Source organism: Balaenoptera borealis (assembly GCF_965194805.1).
Source record: "Balaenoptera borealis genome assembly, chromosome: 11".
Classification (NCBI taxonomy): Eukaryota; Metazoa; Chordata; class Mammalia; order Artiodactyla; family Balaenopteridae; genus Balaenoptera; species Balaenoptera borealis.
The window spans coordinates 45724490-45746302 of record NC_138868.1 but is presented as its reverse complement, the minus strand read 5'-3'; the positions used below and the strand labels follow the sequence as shown (position 1 = coordinate 45746302).

The 21813-nt window shown below is 42.4% G+C and overlaps 1 long non-coding RNA gene across 1 annotated transcript in view; it reads left to right on the top strand.

The window, feature by feature from the left end:
• The first annotated feature begins 10430 nt into the window (after positions 1 to 10430).
• The window catches only part of LOC309605628, an 80921-nt gene continuing 69538 nt past the window's right edge, over positions 10431 to 21813 (top strand). The window contains exon 1 of the long non-coding RNA XR_014231453.1: positions 10431 to 12540. This is a non-coding gene — a long non-coding RNA (uncharacterized lncRNA). The remainder of the gene's footprint in view (positions 12541 to 21813) is intronic.

The following is a 21813-nucleotide window of genomic DNA, read 5'->3' as shown; positions in this document are numbered from 1 at the left end:
TTTTTTTGGCCACGTGCAGCTTACAGGATCTTAGTTCCCTGACCAGGGATTGAACCCATGCCCTTGGCAGTGAAATCATGGAGTCCTAACCACTGGACTGCCAGGGAATTCCCCCTTTTGTTATTTATTTCTGGTTTCATTCCACTGTGTTTGGAGAAAATACTTTATGATTTTAATCCTTTTATTTTTTTTAAATTATTATTATTTTTTAATAAATTTATTTATTTTATTTATTTATTTTTGGCTGTGTTGGGTTTTCATTGCTGTGTGTGGGCTTTCTCTAGTTGCGGTGAGCGGGGGCTACTCTTCGTTGCGGTGCACGGGCTTCTCATTGCTGTGGCTTCTCTTGTTGCAGGCGCACAGGCTTCAGTAGTTGCGGCTTGAAGGCTCTAGAATGCAGGCTCAGTAGTTGTGGTGCACCGGCTTAGTTGCTCCGTGGCATGTGGGATCTTCCTGGACCAGGGCTCGAACCCTTGTCCCCTGCATTGGCAGGCAGATTCTTAACCACTGTGCCACCAGGGAAACCCATGATTTTAATCCTTTTAGATTAATTGAAACTTGTTTTGTGGCCTAGTATATGGTCCATCCTGGAGACTCTTCCTTGTGTATTTGAGAAAATGTGTATTCTGTTGTTGTTGGGTGGAGTGTTCTATATATGTCTATTAGGTCTAGTTGGTTTATGGTGTTATTCAATTCCTGTATTTTCCTGTTAATCTTCTAATTGTTCTACCCATTATTGAAAGCAGGGTATTGAAATCTCCAACTATTCTTCTAGATCTTTTCATCCCTTCAATTCTGTCAGCTTTGCTTCATATATTTTGGGATTCTGTTGTTAGGTATGTATGTGTTTGGAACTGTTATATCTTCTTGATGGATTGACCCCTTTATCAATATATAATATCTTTCTTTGTCTTTCTGATCAGAGGCTTTTTCTAATCTAGAGTGGTAAAGTGGATATTTAACCTACCTCACTTCTAAATAACATCTGCTTTAAGCAAATCTTTTATGCAATAAATCCTTTAACATTTGATGCACAAAAAGTTATGAATGAGATTGGTATTTTAAGGATGGAAATAAGGCCAGTGTGGCTGAACATATCAGTATCAACTGGAGTCAGAGAGGTAGGCAAGGGTCAGATCATGCAGGGTTTTGTAAGATAAGGTAAGGAGTGTGGAACTTGTTCTCAGTGAAATGAAAATTCAGTGGAGGGTTTCAAGCATGGGAGTTACATTTTAAAAAGTTCACTCTGGGAGCTGTATGAAGAATGGGTAGTAGACAGGTACAGGTGGAGAGCAGGGAAAGGAGTGAGGCTTTTTCTATACTCCAGGCAAGAGATGTTGATGGCTTGACCAGAGGGAAAATAATGGAGATGGAGGGAAATGTAGACTTTTGAGATATATCTTGGATCTTGAGTGGATAGGACTTGCTGATGGACTTATGTAGGGAATGGGAGAGAGAACTCAAGGATACTACTTTTTTTTTTTTTTTGCTTGCATACCTGGATAGCCTTTCCTGAGACAAGGAGAAGAGGAGTAGGAGGTCTTTTTTGTTTGTTTTATTGGTTGGGTGGTTGCTTGGGCTACAGAATAAATCAAGAGTTTTTTGTTCAGTTTTGTTATTTTAAAATGTCTATTTTAGACAACCTTTCAAGAAGGAAGGAGTGGACCATTGCGTCAAATGTTGTCTGACATCAAATAAGATGAGGACCAAGAAGTGACCACTGGATTGGCAACATGGGGGTCACTGATAATTCTGAAAAGAGCAGTCTCTGGGGGCAGAAATGTGATTTGAGTGGATGAATGAGAGACTGTGAGATGAAGAAGTAGAGACAGTGTATATAGATAACTCTACCAAGAAGTTTTTCTGTGGAGGGTTTGAGAATTGGTTGGTAATTATTGGTAGAAATTGTGAGTTTTAAGGGAGTTTTCCTTTTTAAATGAGAGAGAACACAATTAGCATCCCTAGCCCCTACTAAATGCCACTAGGGCTCCCTGGTCACTGTGACAGTCAAAATGCATTCTCATTCATTTCCTAATTCTTCTTGGAAGGGAAAATCCTGCCTTCCCACCTTCCAAACTATGACTTGTGTAATGATGCAAATGATCTAGTAGGGAGGGAAAATGCAAGAGAGAGAAGGGATAATTGCAGAAGTGAAGACTGAATACAAAAGGGGATAGGATCTAAGGGTTGCTCATAGTAATGGAAAGGAAGCAAAGAAAATGTGTGCTGAGTGGGTAGGTGGTATGAGGGGAGGTTATATGCTGTGTGTAGGGGCAGCAGTATTGGGGTAATGGATTTGAAGAGGGAGAAGAAGAAGGAAACAGTTGTTTTGGATGGTAGAAAGCAAACATGCTAGGGAAGTGTTATCAGATTGAAAGAAGATTGAGTATCCATTTGAGATTCCATTGTTGTCTGTTTCTACCATTCAACTCTGAGCTCTGTGAGTGCAGAAACTGTGTCTCTTTTGTTGTGCACCAGTGTACCTGTGGCACACAGTATGGGACTCAGTGCCTAGTAAGTACTCAGTAAATATTCAATGATTTAATGATGTTTGACTCTGTTGAAATGGCTATCTTAGATGACAACTATATTCTTTACCAGTATTCCATAATCCTTGTTTTTCAGATATCTTATTCATTCATTCATTCATTCATTCACTCCATTCCTCCATCCCCCTGTTCGGAGAGCTCTGTGCCTTCTGCAGGTCTTGAGCTGATCAGCTTATCCAAGTGGCACCTCCTGGGCATGACCTCACTTGTTCATCAACTTCCTGTTGATGCTTTTCTTGGGTTTCTACTGTGGATGTAATTGTCATCTAATTAGTTCCCTTGCCATCTCCTCCTTTACACTCACACATTCTTTGATGAGCTCCCTGCTTTTTGCATTCTTCTTTCCCCCGACTTCCATCAGCATAGGTGCCCTCCTCTTTCCAAGTATCAGCTTGCTCCCTCCTCAGGGATTCCCAATATCTACAAGATACACTAGCATTTTTTAACTTTTCATTTTTTAAATTACATGCATATTGTAGAAAAAATTAAGAAAACCGACATAGTGTCTTAATACTGAAAGTATCTTTCTCAGACACCATCTGGTATATTGCATTGATAGCAGTTTTTCACTTCCTCCTTTCCAGTAAGAAGATTATATATCCCTTCCTCATTGACTTTGGCTTTGCCATATGGCTACTTCTGGCCAATGAAATGTGAATGATATGACTTATGCTATGTCTGAACAGAAGTTTTAAACATGAATGTCTGATTTGGTTTGGCCATTTGAGTTTCTGCTCTTTGCTACAAGCATAGCATGTCCCAAATAAGGGCTGTTCCTTCTGCCTGAGTCCTGGAATGAGAAAAACTGTGGAGCAGACCCAATCCAATCCACAGCCTGACCCTCTGTGTAGTGAGAAATAAGTGTTTATGTTTATAAGCTACGGAAATTGTATTTTTTGTTGTTTGTTATTAAGGCAAGACCTAATACACATTTCTTCCACCAAGATTTGACTTTCAAGCTCAGTCCTCTCAATCACTACAACAGGGATGTCATGCATAGTGCCAGACCCTCCTCTTGTACTCGTTGATCAGGGCATTCTTTCCCTCTGAACCCAGATAGGAACCCAGGTATGACCTCAGAATGTTTTTGAATACAGTGTTCCAGGAAGCTACTATGAATCAGGCAGAGATGGCTGATGAGATGAAACCTTTTCAGCATGCTTCCACTACTCTATTCTGTCCTCTAAGTTTATTGATAACTCTTGCTTAGATGGGTCCTTCAAAGCAGGAATGTCCTTAGAAATACTGATCAGAGCTGCCTGGGCTCGCAGAACTCACTTTTTTATTTTTAATGCTTACCATATCTTTAGTGTCTTGGATATAGATGAGATAATACTAGATAATATACTAGATGAGAAGGAAATAATAATAATAATTATTAATATTATAATATATAATAATATTATTATTAATATATAATAATATAATATTATATTAATTAATAATAATACTAGATGAGAAGGAAATGCAAACTCATAAAGGTGTGACTTGCTGAAGATCACACACTAAGACTTGAACTTGGTCTGTCTGCCTCTGATGCTCATAATCTTTCCATTATACCCATAGTGTCCAGGTGTGGCTAAAGGATTCTACTGGCTAGAGCCCTTGGATATCTTCTCTTGCTGGGCCTTAAACTTTTCATTTCTGAGACTTTAGAGGCACTGAAGCAAATGGATCCTTTAGATCTCTCTTTCCCCCCAAAAGCTGATATCCAAGTGTCTTCTTTGTGGATGAAGAGAGCTGTGATGGAATTGTATACTAAGGAGTTATTAGTGGGACTAGGAGAGGCACACAACTGGCTCAGGAGGCCTGTCTTCCTGGCAAATGCATATTCCTGAACTCCACTCAAAGCAGTAGCTGAGGCTTTATGGAGAAAGCCAACCAGGGAAGCCAAATATCCTTAGCATGTCATTGAATGTCAACCTGTTAATTAAAAAGGCATAGTGGAGGCTCCATCAAAACATGGGTTGGGGGCTTCCCTGGTGGCGCAGTGGTTAGGAATCTGCCTGCCAATGCAGGGGACACGGGTTCGAGCCCTGGTCCGGGAGGATCCCACCTGCCACGGAGCAGCTAAGCCCATGCACCACGGCTGCTGAGCCTGTGCTCTGGAGCCCGCGAGCCACAACTACTGAGCCTGTGTGCCACGGCTGCTGGGGACTGCGCACCTAGAGCCTGTGCTCCGCGGCGGGAGAGGCCACCACAATGAGAAGCCTGCGCACCACAACGAAGAGTAGCCCTTGCTCGCTGCAGCTAAGGAAAGCCCGTGCACAGCAACGAAGACCCAACGCAGCCAAAAATAAATAAATAAATAATAAAATAATTACATTTATTAAAAACAAACAAACAAAACAAAACAAAACACAGTTTGGTCCTATGTTCATAGCAGCACCATTTACAGTAGCCAAGACATGGAAACAACCTAAATGTCCATTGACAGATGACTGGATAAAGATGATGTGGTACATATATACAATGGAATATTACTCAGACATAAAAAGAATGAAATAATGTCATTTGCAGCAACATGGACGGACCTAGAGATTACCATACTAAGCAAAGTAAGTCAGAAAGAGAAAGACAAATACCTATGATATCACTTATATGTGGAATCTAAAATACGACACGAATGAACATATTTATGAAACAGAAACAGACTCACAGGTATAGAGAACAGACTTGCGGTTGCCAAGTGGGAAAGGGGTGGGAGAGGGAAGGATTGGGATTAGCAGATGCAAACTACTATATATAGGATGGATAAACAACAAGGTCCTACTGTATAGCATAGGGAACTATATTTAATATCCTGTGATAAACCATAATGGAAAAGAATATGAAAAAGAATATATATATATGTATAACTGAATCACTTTGCTGTACAGCAGAAATTAACACAACATTGTAAATCAACTATACTTCAATAAAATTAAAACAAAAAGCAAAAAACAAAAAAACCCATGGGGTTGGGTGATGAGGTAACTAAAATCTGCACTACTAGTTTTCTAGGTAATGGTTATGAGCTGAGGTTCACTGAGGTAGTGGTCCATGGTTTTACCTGCAAGGTGACTCATCCATGGCAGAGCCAGTTATTATCATGGGGGTTGACCAAATATAAAAAGAATTCTCTGCTAAGATATAAGGACATCAGGCTAAATGTTCTTCTAAGCATTTATAGCCCTGCAATGATGTTGCTATTGCCCCATTTTATGTTTATCCTTCAACCTACGTCATTTTTTTCAAAGTGGTTATGATTTCGGCCTTGTCATTTCTGCCACTAGGCGGCTTCCAAATTGTCCATTCTTGGCAAGGTTTAATGCCTTGTCCCTTGTCCTGTTGTCAGGGGCAGCTCATTTGAGTTGCCAAGAGGGCCTGCTTTATTGCTCAGCCAGCCAAGGCCTAAGCTACTTTATGACATTTCAAAGTGAATTGATGACAGAAATTTCAATTTGTTTCAGAAGAGAGTTGTCAACAGGCCCAGAGCTCCGCAAATGAGTGGCCAGGTCTTTTGGAGGCACTGGTTTGAGTGCCTCATGGATGAAAGGCAGTCTTACTGCTGTTTCAGCAAAGGATGAAGAAACTCATCCTTCTTTATATGTTAAGTGCTGCTTCTGAAGAATGCTTGGTAGTCTAACACTTACTGATTATTAAAATGGATTAAAACTCTGTCTTATCTACTTTGCTAAATACAATGATCAGAGGTTGTTTTTTGTCTGTCCCTTTGCGAGTCAACTGCCCCCTCCACTCTCAATACCTGTGGTTTGGATGGAGCTGATTTCAGACCTTTGTTTCAGGGGTAGACATGTGACTCAGGCCTGTCCAACGAGAGCCATGGATTTGATTTAGAGATGGGTATGTTAGCTCTATCAATCAGGATCCTGGGAACAGATGAAACTCTCAAATAACCTTCCCATATAAGAGTAGGCAGAGTATAGGAAAACCATAAGAGGTAGTGCAGTTCCTGGGGTTACTCATAGTGGGTCATTGGTACCACCCACAGCTTGTAGAGGCAAGACTAAGGAGCCATTATGGGAACTCAAAGAGGGAAAGATGTGTGGAGAGAGCTGAGGCAGGACCTCTGACTATTGGCCAAGAGACACAAATACCCCATGCAGAGCCTTGCAAAAGGATCTGGGGAAAATGAACCTTCTGATGTCATTCTTCTGTCTTCCTTCAGTCTCCTGTTGGTCTTCCCACTGACAACACCCAAAGGAAGGAGCCATTGGAGCATCTGCCCAGGCCAGCCTCCCAGCTACAGAGCAGGAAGAAGGATGGAGAGCAGATTTGAAGGTCAAGCTGAAGATGTTCAGCACGTGAGCCAATTCCGGCCAATTGAGAGTCTGTCCTGGGACTTTTAATGGGACAGTTGAGTAATACATATTCTCCATCCACTGGGATTTCTGTGGAAAATAAGCTTGGAGCTACTGGTGGTCATCTTGTCATTCCTCTGAAGAGAGGAAAGCAGAGCAAAGAGATGGGGACGAATTCCTAATGACATTTAAGCACTTGGATCCAGTTACACTTGAAGACTACCCTCAGAATTTTCAGCTAGGAGCCAATAAATTCCCTTTGCTTCAGCCAGTCAGGTTTCTGTCACTTGCATCTGAAAGAGGCCTAAGGAATGCATGGTGTGCACAGTTCAGTGTACTGCAGAACTCAACTCATGGAGCCATCAAGATGATCTCCTGCCACCCGAAGCAGTGGCTCCTAACCCATTCATTTCACTAAATGTGGGCTCCCTGTTCTGTGTGGGTGCCAGCCCCTGTCTCTCCATAACCATATCCAGCTGCAGCCTGTTTGTAGGTAGTTCTAACCATGAGAGCCAGGTATCAATGGCCCAGAGGCATCATTAAGCAACATCTGGAATTTTATGAATTTGATGTGTTTGGGTCTCACACAGGATTAACCCAAGGAGGAATACACTGAGACACATAGTTACCAAACTGACAAAAATAAAGAGAAAGAGAAAATATGAAAAGCAACAAAAAACATACAAAGAAATCCCCACAAGGTTATCAGCTGATTTTTCAGCAGAAACTCTGCAAGCCAGAAGGGAGTGGCATGATATATTTAAAGTGATGAAAGGGAAAAACCTACAACCAAGAATACTCTACACAGCACGGCTCTCTTTCAGATTTGACAGAGAAATGAAAAGCTTTACAGATAAGCAAAAGCTAAGAGAATTCGGCACCACCAAACCAACTTTACAACAAATGCTAAAGGAACTTCTCTAGGTGGAAAAGAAAAGGTCACAAGTAGAAACAAGAAAATAACGAAATGGGAAAGCTCACCAGTAAAGGCAAATATATAATAAACGTAGGAAATCACCCACACACAAATATGATATCAAAACCAGTAATCGGGAGAGAAGGAGAGTACAAATGCAGGATATTGGAAATGCATTTGAAATTAAGAGCTCAGCAACTTAAAACAATCATGTATATATATAGACTGCTACATCAAAACCTCATGGCAACCACAAACCAAAAATATAAAATAGATATACACACAAGAAAGAAAAAGGAATTCAAACACAACACTAAAGATACTTATCAAATCAATGTGTTTGGGAGAGACAATGTTTCAAAATATGAAGGGAAAATAATGAAGGAAAAAAGGCTAGAGTGAATATATTCTGCAGTTAGATATTTAATTGAGATATTAAAATGTAGGCAAAGTTGGTCAATGTTGGGGCAGATCACGTAATTCCATGGGAGAGCTATTTTAACATAAGGCTAGGCTCAGTCCATGTGCTCAGGTTCAGTAATACCTGTTCTGAGAGATACTTAGCCTCAAAGGACATTTGATAAGTCCTTGGTCAGCATCTTGGTAGGTGGTGGATTCTCTATTTATAGGGAGCCCTCTCCTTGGAGTGTGTGTGTGTGTGTGTATGTGTGTGTATAAAACAAAGTCACCTATAATATTATGTTTTTCACCAGCAAGAAAGAAAAGGGAAAGAGTTTGTGGGCAGAGGGCCAGGAGGGTTCAGTCCTCTTCAGAGCAGCCCTGCAGCTCACCCTTCCCCCAAGCTCCCATCTCTAGCATTCCCTCCAACCATACGGAGCAGAGGGTGAAAATCCCATCTGTAATTTCAGGGCTGGGGGAAGGGCTGGAGCACAGTGTGGCAGAGCAGACAGAGCGTAAGTTTGGACCCAGTTTCTTCCATTCATTAACTGTGCGACCTTGGATTAATCTCTTTGAGTTCCTGCTTCTTCCTTTGTAAGATGGGGATAATAATATCTTCCTCAGAGCATGGCTGTGAGGATTAAATGAGATCAAGTGAACAAAGCTCCTAATGTACTGCTTGGTGAATGTTTTCATAAATGGCCAAAACAACATTAATGACAACAAAATTGGAGAGGCCGGATTGCAGCACATCAAAGATTCAATTTGAAGCCAGCATGATGCCTGACACTTGACAGCATATGCTAGTTCTTTTCTCTTTCTTCCTGCTCCCCCGCCCTCCACCCCGTGCCCGCTGGAAACAACAAGGAAACTATTTATGATTTAATGTTAAATCAAAAGATACATACAGAGTTGTGTCTATACTATGATGCACTATGGCACCGGCTTGTGTACATAGGAGGGGCACCATTGGGCGTCCCCTAGGTGCTTCATTTTTGTCATCTTTACACACGGGGTTTATGTTCAGATGGGGGAAATTCTCTAAGCTTTTACAACTTAGTTTATTTTTTGACCAGGTGTGAGTATTTATTACACATAAACCTTACCAAGGCCAGTAGAGAGGGCACTAAAAACTAAAAACAGTTTGATTCTTTGGAGAAATAGGAATTGTGCATTTCAACTCCTGTTGATGGGCAAAATAAACGTTAGTGATAATTTAAATTAGAAATATGGAATGATCCTCTGTCCTTGTTTTACTTTGCTAAGGAAAAATGAATGATTGGATGTAAAGTATTTAGAATAAGTCCTGACATAGAGTGAGTAATCAATAAATGTGAGCTTGTAGCATCAACATTTATGACATGAGAGGCACCATTCCTGCATGAATAAACTTACAGAATCCTCACAACAATGCAGTGAGGGAGGGACTATTAGTATCCCAATTTTGGAGGTGGGAAAACAGGCACAGAGAAGTTAGAACACTTGTCTGGGGTCACATCACCAGTAGGTGGCAGAGCTGGAGTCACCCTGGGGCCCAGGCACCAGTCTTGCTCCTCAGCATTCCACCCATGTGAATGGCCATTTAGCAAAGCTGCTCCCTGTGGGGCTCATGGAAAAGAAAATCGAGTGGCTGGCAGAACTTTTAGGGGAAGATGGTCTTTGGGTCCCTGGGCCTCTAGGGAAGGGGATGACGAAGGCTGGAGAGGAGGAAGAGGGGCGCAGGGGCTGGTCCTGGCCCTGGTTTCTGCACCTTCTGGAGGGGAGGGAATGGAGAGGTTGGGAATGGCGGAACCCTGGGTGGACTCATTTATTCTTTGGTGGAGGGGGCGGGAGGGACAGACATGTCCCTAAAGTCAGACATGGGATCTGGCAGATGAGGAAAAGGGACTGAACCATACGGGGCCACTCTTAACTTCCAGAGTCTTACGCCCAGAAGGCTGTCTGAGATATCATCTGGAGCAACATACCCGCCCAACCCCACCTCCACCCCATGTGCACAATTTAGAGAGCAGGACGCAAGGGCCTGAGATGGCAAGTGCCCTGTCTTCTACTGGCCCATTAGGCTTCTATCAGTAACCCTCAATCCGTAGACGGAAATGTTCCCAGACAGAGGAGACAGAGGTGAAGCTCTCCCCAGTCTCTGCGCCCTGTCTGGGCTCCGCTTGAGGCAGCGTTTCCCTCTCTTCTCAGACCCCCACTCCCACTGAGACCCTTCCCCACTCCAATCTCAATGAGATAGTGGGTAGGGGGTAGGGGTGGGTGGGCCTGGTGTAACCCAGGCAAGGCCAGGATGAAATCAGACACTGAGCCCAGGGCAGAGCTGTCCTGGGTGAGGGATGGGCTCCAGGGATCAGGACCTAAGTTGGGGCCAGAAGCCAGAGGCGTGATTGGGGAGCTCCCACAGGTGCTGCAATTGGAGGGCAAAGCAAGGCCGAGGAGTCAGAAGCAGGCAGGGGCCTTAGGAAAAAATCCTGACCCTCTGCCTTTCCCGGGAGCCATCCCCACTGAGCGGGTACCCAGAGGCTGGAGCTGAATCATGGCTCCTCACCTGAGACCAAGAGAGAAGCCGGCACTGCAGAAGCAAGTTGAGTCAGAAACATGTGAGAAGCTGTGGTCTAAAAAGGGAAATCCAAAGGGTCACCGAAGTGAAGGGGCCAGAAGCAGCTATGGCAGCTGGGCTAGGGAGCCAGGAATCTGAGAACCAGGGAGGTGAGAACAAAAATAGTATGTCCAGGGTAAACAGGATTGGCTTAGAACAGGTGCCGCTGGTAGCACACTCTGGTGGGTCAGCTGGGCATGGTGGGAGTGTGGGCTGCTAAATTTAAAGCGCCAGAACGGACACCAGTGTCCAGGAGACCCGGAACCCATCTCAGCCTGAGAGCCTCTTATAATAGCTCAGCCTGGGTCTGAGATGGTCTAGGCACAGTTTGCCCTGGACCTGGAGCTGGCAGACCAGGCTGAGTCTCTGGGGCAGAGGAAGGCAGCCTTGGAGATAAGGACGAATCTTGATGGGCTGGACCCTCAGCACCCTGGGGCCTGCACGCTTAGGCCTGCAGGAGAATGTAGGGCTGCGGGAGAAAGTGGCTGATGAGTCACAAGTCCCAGATGTGGAGCAGATGCTACGGGCAGCTCAGGACTGCTTGTCAGTGGATCTGACCACGCCTGGACCAGCTGTCAGGCTCAGGCCACTGGCCCCGTTCCTAGCACAGAGAGCCTAAGAACTTTCTCCTCTGTGAGTGTTCCCGCTTTGAAATGTTTCAAAGCCCCACTCGGGTGAGCAAGTGTATTCTCAGAGCCAGGCTTTACAAGTTGATTTTATGACGCATCTAGGCAGAGGGCGAAACGCCCCAGTCATTAACTCACTTCCCCTTGTGGATGAATTCCACAACGAGTCGTTCATCTGAGCTGTGGAACGAACTTCTCCAGCACACACAGACCTGTCTGTCAGTGTACATTTGGCTGCTCAGATAAATCCTTGGCACCTCACAGGATGTCCCTGGTTCACCTCTGAGACCACGTGCTTTCTCTCGCAGGCAACTTTGCCGGCTGCTTCCTGGAACAGGCCGGGACACAGGGATGGTGTTCTGTGGATAAGGCTGTGCTGTGTCAGGCGAGGCCCAGAATACACATCTGGATGCTTAACCCCTAGCATACCATGGCAGCCAGACGGCTTAATCCGTCCTCTGCTTGTGTCTGTCCTTTTGTTATTTTATTATTATTATTATTTTTTAGTTCACTTTCTTTTTAAAATTGAAGTATAGTTGATTTACAACATTGTGTTAGTTTCAGGTGCATAGCAAAAGGATTCAGCTATATATGTATATATATATTTTTTCAGATTCTTTTCCATTATAAGTTATTACAAGATACTGAATACAGTTCCCTGTGCTGTAGAGTAAATCCTTGTTGTTCATCTATTTTATATATAATGGTGTGTATCTGTTAATCCCATACTCCTAGTTTATCCCTTGCCCCCGTTTCCCCTTTGGTAACCATAAGTTTGTTTTCTATGTCTGTGAGTCTGTTTCTGTTTTGTAAATAAATTCATTTGTATTATTTTTTAGATTTCACATATAGGTGATATCATATAATATTTGTCTTTCTCTGACACTTCACTCAGTATGATACTCTCTATCTAGGTCCATCCATGTTGCTGCAAATGGCAATATTTCGTGTCCTTTTAAATCCTAACTTAATGGTCACAGGTTTTAGGCTACTTCTGTTGTTTTCAAATAGGGCTCTGACCATGTCTCCGAAGGAGGGTCCCCGAAGCAAACGCGGCAGGCCGGCTGCCAAGGCTGACAGAAGGAGAGGCAGCGCTGGAAATAAACACAGGGTGTTTGCTTACAGATTCTTCTCCACAACGTCATGGGTGAGTCAGATGATTTCTCACCCCAGATTCTGTTTTTACCCACTTTCCTACTCAGAGGCGGGGTGGGAGGATTAGATAAAGCTTAAAATATACCCCCCAGCTATCTCCTTTTGTCTTTTGGGTTTTAATGCAGAATCGGGATTCTTTCATTCTTTGATGCAGTCAGGAATTATTTTTGATTTTCTCACTTGCATTCTGTTTTTATTCACACTTGGTTGCAGAAAGAGCACTAGGTAGTGACTCAAGAGACTTCAATCAAGTCTCTTCTCTTCTCTTCTCTTCAATCCCAATCACTGGGATTTGGGGCAAGTCAGTCTGCCTCCCTGAGCTTCAGTTCCCTTGTTGGCAACATGGGGTGTCAGTTCCCCCAGGAAGCTGTGAGCATCCCTTGGGCAGGGCCATTCCCTGTCTCTGTAGCCCTGGAATCTGGACCCCTGCCCTTCATCCTTTACCTCCCAGCTTGTTATGACAGCAAGTTAGATCACTCCTGGAAGTGCTTGGAAAACGAAAATCCTGCATTCCTGAGAGCGATAATTATGACTATACACCATGTTAAAAAAAAAAAAGAGTTTCTCTTCTCTTCAGCTCTCAGCATCTCAGGCAAATCACTTCACTTTGGCCTCCTGAGTCCGGAACAACCCCTTAACTCCATTTCTAGCACCTTCGGGTAATTTTTGTTTTGTTTTAAGACCGATCTATAAGTTCTTTTATTTGTATTGTGGTGAAATAGACATAACATAAAATTTACCATTGTAACCATTTTTAGGTGTAGAGTTCAGTGGCATTAAGTATATTCACACTGTTGTACAGCCATCATCATCATTCACCTCCAGAACTTTTTTCATCTTCCCAAACTGAAACTCATTAAGCAATATCTCTCATTCCCCCTCCCCAGCCCCTGGCAACCACCATTCTCCTTTCTGTCTCTAGGAGTCTGACTACTCTAGCGACCTCGTACAAGTGGACTCAGACAATATTTGTCCTTTTGTGTCTGACTTCTTTCACTTAGCATAATGTCCTCCAGGTTCTTTCACATCTGCTTCTTTTCAGAGAGAGAAAATTTTCAGAAACTTTTAAGCAATAGATTAAAAAACAAACCCAACATTTTCTCCTAGAAACTACGGTCAATTAGGAGGGAAAGGCTAAATGGACATACCTACTTCTTTGTTTGTGTGGTTTGTAGCTGTAAAGTTACTTTCTTAAATAAGGAATGAAATACATTGTGTATCTGCATCTGAGTCTCAGCTGGGGAGGAGCTGAGAGGCCAGCATCTGGCATGTGTTGCTGGGCAGTGCCCTTCCTTCCAAGTGTTAATTTATACCTGATGATTCACCTGGGGAGGGAAGAACCCCTTAGAAAGAACACTTAAACCATGTCCACTAAAGGGCTTCAGGCATATGGTGTCACAGCTGAGAGTTTGTGGGGTTCTGACTGAAGCCATGTTTCAGGAAGGCAATTTGACCCTTTGAGGGAGAATTCACTGAAAGGGAAAAATGCAGGCTGGCATGGTGAGCCGGATCCAGCAGTGGGGCATGAGCACCTGAGGGGAGCAGCTTTGAGACCCCCGAGTACCCTGGAAGGAGGAGACAGATGTGAAAATTAGAAGACCTCTTTGACTAAACTCTGTAATGCTTTGGGACCCAAAGCAAACCTGCTGGGGGAAGTTACAGCAGGATGTTCCCCATGACGAACAGAGAAGCACATCATGGCCCTCAGTGGCTCAGCAATCTGGGGTCAGAGAGAGGGTCTCCATCCAGCTCAACAGAGTCAGCGCAGTGACAGTGGTGGGCTAGGTCTGTGATGATGTGATCCAGGCAGGAATCCCAGATGTCGGGCCTGGTGGAGGGCATGTTAGCAGCTGCGTTTTGCATGGACAGAGGCCTGCAGCGTGGGGAGGCTGAGCTGATTCCTGTTCATATGCAAGCCCCCTTAGAGACTCTGGAAAGTCCTGGGGTGAACTTTGTAAGACACTGCAATTCTTTTTTTTTTTAATTTTTATTTATTTATTTATTTATTTATGGCTGTGTTGGGTCTTCGTTTCTGTGCGAGGGCTTTCTCTAGTTGTGGCAAGCGGGGGCCACTCTTCATCGCGGTGAGCGGGCCTCTCACTGTCGCGGCCTCTCTTGTTGCAGAGCACAGGCTCCAGACATGCAGGCTCAGTAATGGTGGCTCACGGGCCTACTTGCTCTGCGGCATGTGGGATCTTCCCAGGCCAGGGCTCGAACCCGTGTCCCCTGCATTGGCAGGCAGATTCTCAACCACTGCGCCACCAGGGAAGCCCGACACTGCAATTCTTGACTGACTGGATGGGGGTCCAGGCCAATGGATTCAGATATTAATGTCAATGTAACCCTAGCTGTACCTCCTGGCTGGTGAGGCTCAGGAACCTTCAGGTTACATATGTTTTGATTTGTTAATAACATAATGATGATGTGGTTTATTCCAACAAATTATCAATTTAATAATCTCATTTAATTTAAAATGTTTTGTTTCCAGCAGAGCTACAAATTGCTGATACAGACGGACTACGCCTCTTAACTTTTGGCTCATTTATGAAACAGGGACTTTGGGAACAGATGAAATCATCATTATTATAGTCTGCTTTTTGGATTTAGTCACATTTTCAGAAAACAAAAAGACATTGAGAAAACAGGAGGCAAACGAGTCTTGAAACCTATGGAATATAGTTTTTCTATGTGGAAGTTTGTCAAATCATTCTCCACTTCTGAGTGGCCACACCATCAGTGGTTTCTGCTTCTTCCAATGTTCCATTCATCGTTGTCCTAGACCGCTGGGATCTGGAGGGTGCTTGCTCAGAAGTGACAGTTTTTTTTTTTTTTTGAGCCTTTCTATGCTAGTTTCCTTCAGGAATGTGTTTGGGGATTTCTACATGTCATGTGGGTGGGTTTTAACAACTCTTGATCCCAAGAAGAATTCTCCAAATGGTTCCATTCAGTCCTACACAAGTACAGGCACTAGAAGGTAGGACCTATTAAATCCCCATCCTCCCCTCGGTGGGGTTTATAAGTGTCCTGAGCCATTGAAAATAGGATCTTTCTCATTAAATAGGTCTCTTGGACTAAGAAAATATCAAGGCATGGATGGGCATTGTCCCTGTTGGACCATGAATAGTTGCTTCACAGAGGCAACTCCTGGTGGGATGCCCTCCCTTGGGGACAATGAGTGCAGCAAAAGGGGCTCATTGGCACAGGCCACAAGTGTTGGCTGAATTCTGGTCATTGGCCGAGCTCCCATGTGGCACGTTGCACTGCCCAGTGACAGTGCTTACTTGGGCCCAGGTGGTGCTGACTCTCATCTTTGAGTGGCCCCTCCGGTCTTGGAGGCTCCACTGACTTCCCTTCTGGTGCCCCCACCCACTCACCCACGGCAACTCCAATTCCACCTCTTGAGGTTGGATAGTCTAGGTCTTCATCGGTTCTCTCTTCTCTCTCTCTCTCTCTTTTTTTTTAATATAGCAGGTTCTTATTAGTTATCTATTTTATATGTATTAGTGTATAGATGTCAATCCCAATCTCCCAATTCATCACACCACCCCCACGCCCCCACCGCTTTCCCCCCTTGGTGTCCATATGTTTGTTCTCTACATCTGTGTCTCAACTTCTGCCCTGCAAACTGGTTCATTTGTACCATTTTTCTAGGTTCCACATATATGTGTTAATATACGATATTTCTTTTTCTATTTCTGACTTACTTCACTCTGTATGACAGTCTCTAGATCCATCCACATCTGTACAAATGACCCAATTTCGTTCCTTTTGATGGTTGAGTAATATTCCATTGTATATATGTACCACTACTTCTTTATCCATTCGTCTGTCGATGGGCATTTAGGTTGCTTCCATGTCCTGGCTATTGTAAATAGTGCTGCAATGAACATTGGGGTGCATGTGTCTTTTTGAATTATGGTTTTCTCTGGGTATATGCCCAGGAGTGCAGTTGCTGGGTCATATGGTAATTCTATTTTTAGTTTTTTAAGGAACCTCCATACTGTTATCCATAGTGGCTGTATCAATTTACATTCCCACCAACAGTGCAAGAGGGTTCCCTTTTTTCCACACTCTCGCCAGCATTTGTTGTTCGTAGATGTTCTGATGATGTCCATTCTAACTGGTGTGAGCTGATACCTCATTGTAGTTTTGATTTGCATTTCTCTAATAATTAGTGATGTTGAGCAGCTTTTCATGTGTTTCTTGGCCATCTGTATGTCTTCTTTGGAAAAATGTCTATTTAGGTCGTCTGCCCATTTTTGGATTGGGTTGTTTGCTTTTTAAATATTGAGCTGCATGAGCTGTTTATATATTCTGGAGATTAATCCTTTGTCCATTGATTCGTTTGCAAATATTTTCTCCCAATCTGAGGGTTGTCTTTTCATCTTGTTTGTGGTTTCCTTTGCTGTGCAAAAGCCTTTAAGTTTCATTAGGTCCCATTTGTTTATTTTTGTTTTTATTTCCATTACTCTAGGAGATGGATCAAAAAAGATCTTGCTGTGATTTATGTCAAAGAGTGCTCTTCCTATGTTTTCCTCCAAGAGTTTTATAGTGTCCAGTCTTACATTTAGCTCTCTAATCCATTTTGAGTTTATTTTTGTGTATGGTGTTAGGGAGTGCTCTAATTTCATTCTTTCACATGTAGCTGTCCAGTTTTCCCAGCACCACTTATTGAAGAGACTGTCTTTTCTCCATTGTATATCCTTGCCTCCTTTGTCATAGATCAGTTGACCATAGGTGTGTGGGTTTATCTCTGGGCTTTCTATCCTGTTCCATTGATCTATATTTCCGTTTGTGTGTCAGTACCATATGGTCTTGATTACTGTAGCTTTGTAGTATAGTCTGAAGTCAGGGAGTCTGATTCCTTCAGCTCCGTTTTTTCCCCTCAAAACCACTTTGGCTATTCGGGGTCTTTTGTATCTCCATACAAATTTTAAGACTTTTTGTTCTAGTTCTGTAAAAAATGCCACTGGTAATTTGATAGGGATTGCATTGAATCTGTAGATTGCTTTGGGTAGTATAGTCATTTTCACAATATTGATTCTTCCAAATGAAGAACATGGTACAACTCTCCATCTGCTGGTATCATCTTTAATTTCTTTCATCAGTGTCTTATAGTTTTCTGCATACAGGTCTTTTGTCTCCCTAGGTAGGTCTATTCCTAGGTATTTTATTCTCTTTGTTGCAATGGTAAATGGGAATGTTTCCTGAATTTCTCTTTCAGATTTTTCATCATTAGTGTATAGGAATGCAAGAGATTTCTGTGCATTAGTTTTGTATCCTGCAACTTTACCAAATTCATTGGTTAGCTCTAGTAGTTTTCTGGTGGCATCTTAAGGATTTTCTAGGTATAGTATCATGTCATCTGCAAACAGTGATAGTTTTACTACTTCTTTTCCAATTTGTATTCTTTTTATTTCTTTTCCTTCTCTGATTACTGTGGCTAGGACTTCCAAAACTATGTTGAATAATAGTGGTGAGAGTGGACATCCTTGTCTTGTTCCTGATCTTAGAGGAAATGCATTCAGTTTTTCACCATTGAGAATGATGTTTGCTGTGGGTTTGTCGTATATGGCCTTTATTATGTTGAGGTAGGTTCCCTCTATGCCCACTTTCTGCAGAGTTTTTATCATAAATGGGTGTTGAATTTTATCAAAAGCTTTTTCTGCATCTATTGAGATGATCATATGGTTTTTCTGCTTCAATTTGTTAATATGGTGTATCACATTGATTGATTTGCATATATTGAAGAATGCTTGCATCACTGGGATAAATCCCACTTGATCATGGTGTATGATCCTTTTAATGTGTTGTTGGATTCTGTTTGCTAGTATTTTGTTGAGGAGTTTTGCATCTATATTCATCAGTGATATTGGTCTGTAATTTTCTTTTTTGGTAGTACCTTTGTCTGGTTTTGGTATCAGGGTGATGGTGGCCTCATAGAATGAGTTTGGGAGTGTTCCTTCCTCTGCAATTTTTTGGAAGAGTTTGAGAAGGATGGGTGTTAGCTCTTCTCTAAATGTTTGATAGAATTCACCTGTGAAGCCATCTGGTCCTGGACTTTTGTTTGTTGGAAGATTTTTAATCACAGTTTCAATTTCATTACTTGTGATTGGTCTGTTCATATTTTCTATTTCTTCCTGGTTCAGTCTTGGAAGGTTATACCTTTCTAAGAATCTGTCCATTTCTTCCAGGTTGTCCATTTTATTGGCATAGAGTTGCTTGTAGTAGTCTCTTAGGATGCTTTGTATTTCTGTGGTGTCTGTTGTAACTTCTCCTTTTTCATTTCTAATTTTATTGATTTGAGTCCTCTCCCTCTTTTTCTTGATGAGTCTGGCTAATGGTTTATCAATTTTGTTTGTCTTCTCAAAGAACCAACTTTTAGTTTTAGTGATCTTTGCTATTGTTTTCTTTGTTTCTATTTCATTTATTTCTGCTCTTATCTTTATGATTTCTTTCCTTCTACTAACTTTTGGTTTTGTTTGTTCTTATTTCTCTAGTCCCTTTAGTTGTAAGGTTAGATTGTTTAATTGAGATGTTTGTTGTTTCTTGAGGTAGGATTGTATTGCTATAAACTTCCCTCTTAGAACTGCTTTTGCTGAATCCCATAGGTTTTGTATTGTCGTGTTTTCATTGTCATTTGTCTCTAGGTATTTTTTGATTTCCTCTTTGATTTCTTCAATGATCTCTTGGTTATTTAGTAACGTATTGTTTAACCTCCATGCGTTTGTGTTTTTTATGTTTTTTTCCCTGTAATTCATTTCTAATCTCATCGTGTTGTGGTCAGAAAAGATGCTTGACATGACTTCAATTTTCTTAAATTTACTGAGGCTTGATTTGTGACCCAAGATATGATCTATCCTGGAGAATGTTCCATGCATACCTGAGAAGAAAGTGTAATCTGCTGTTTTTGGATGGAATGTCCTATAAGTATCAATTAAATCTATCTGGTCTATTGTGTCATTTAAAGCTTGTGTTTCCTTATTAATTTTCGGTTTGGATGATCTGTCCATTGGTGTTAGTGAGGTGTTAAAGTCCCCCACTATTATTGTGTTACTGTCGATTTCCTCTTTTATAGCTGTTAGCAGTTGCCTTATGTATTGAGGTGCTCCTATGTTGGATGCTTATATATTTATAATTGTTATATCTTCTTCTTGGATTGATCCCTTGATCATTATGTAGTGTCCTCCCTTGTCTCTTGTAACATTCTTTATTTTAAAGTCTATTTTATCTGATATGAGTATTGCTACTCCAGCTTTCTTTTGATTTCCATTTGCATGGAATATCTTTTTCTATCCCCTCACTTTCAGTCTGTTTGTGTCACTAGGTCTGAAGTGGGTCTCTTGTAGACAGCATATATATGGGTCTTGTTTTTGTATCCATTCAGCGAGCCTGTGTCTTTTGGTTGGAGCATTTAATCCATTTACGTTTAAGGTAATTATCGATATGTATGTTCCTACGACCATTTTCTTAATTGTTTTGGGTTTGTTTTTGTAAGTCCTTTTCTTTTGTGTTTCCCACTTAGAGAAGTTCCTTTAGCATTTGTTGTAGAGCTGGTTTGTTGGTGCTGAATTCTCTTAGCTTTTGCTTGTCTGTAAAGCTTTTGATTCCTCGATCAAATCTGAATGAGATCCTTGCTGGTTAGAGTAATCTTGGTTGTAGGTTGTTCCCTTTCATCACTTTAAATATGTCATGCCACTCCCTTCTGGCTTGTAGAGTTTCTGCTGAGAAATCAGCTGTTAACCTTATGGGAGTTCCCTTGTATGTTATTTGTCATTTTTCCCTTGCTGCTTTCAATAATTTTTCTTTGTCTTTAATTTTTGCCACTTTGATTACTATGTGTCTCAGCGTGTTTCTGCTTGGGTTTATCCTGTATGGTACTCTCTGTGCTTTCTGGACTTGGGTGGCTATTTTCTTTCCCATGTTAGGGAAGTTTTTGAGTATAATCTCTTCATATATTTTCTCAGGTCTTTTCTCTCTCTCTTCTCCTTCTGGGACCCCTATAATGTGAATGTTGTTGCATTTAATGTTGTCCCAGAGGTCTCTTAGGCTGTCTTCATTTCTTTTCATTCCTTTTTCTTTATTCGTTCTGCAGCAGTGAATTCCACTATTCTGTCTTCCAGGTCACTTATCCATTCTTCTGCCTCAGTTATTCTGCTATTGATTCCTTCTAGTGTATTTTTCATTTCAGTTATTGTATTGTTCATCTCTGTTTGTTTGTTCTTTAATTCTTCTAGGTGTTTATTAAACATTTCTTGCATCTTCTCGATCTTTGCCTCCATTCTTTTTCCGAGGTCCTGGATCACCTTCACTATCATTATTCTGAATTCTTTTTCTGGAAGGTTGCCTATCTCCACTTCATTTAGTTTTTTTTCTGGGGTTTTATCTTGTTCCTTTATCTAGTACATAGCCCTCTGCCTTTTCATATCATCTATCTTCCTGTGAATGTGGTTTTAGTTCCACAGGCTGCAGGATTGTAGTTCTTCTTGCTTCTGCTGTCTGCCCTCTGGTGGATGAGGCTATCTAAGAGGCTTGTGCAAGTTTCCTGATGGGAGGAACTGGTGGTGGGTAGAGCTGGCTGTTGCTCTGGTGGGCAGAGCTGAGTAAAACTTTAATCCACTTGTCTGCTGATGGGTGGGGCTGGGTTCCCTCCCTGTTGGTTGTTTGGCCTGAGGCGACCCAACACTGGAGCCTACCCGGGCTCTTTGGTGGGGCTAATGGCGGACTCTGGGAGGGCTCACGCCAAGGAGTACTTCCCAGAACTTCTGCTGCCAGTGTCCTTGTCCTCATGGTCAGACACAGCCACCCCCCGCCTCTGCAGGAGACCCTCGAACATTAGCAGGTAGGTCTGGTTCAGTCTCCTATGGGATCACTGCTCCTTCCCCTGGGTCCTGATGCACACACTACTTTGTGTGTGCCCTCCAAGAGTGTAGTCTCTGTTTCCCCAAGTCCTGTAGAAATCCTGCAATCAAATCCTGCTAGCCTTCAGTCTGATTCTCTAGGAATTCCTCTTCCCATTGCCGGGCCCCCAGGTTGGGAAGCCTGATGTGAGGCTCAGAACCTTCACTCCAGTGGGTGGACTTCTGTGGTATAAGTGTTCTCCAGTTTGTGAGTCACCCACCCAGCAGTTATGGGATTTGATTTTATTGTGATTGCCCCCCTTCTACCATCTCATTGTGGCTTCTCCTTTGTCTTTGGACGCGGGGTGTCTTTTTTGGTGAGTTCCAGTGTCTTCCTGTCGATGATTGTTCAGCAGTTAGTTGTG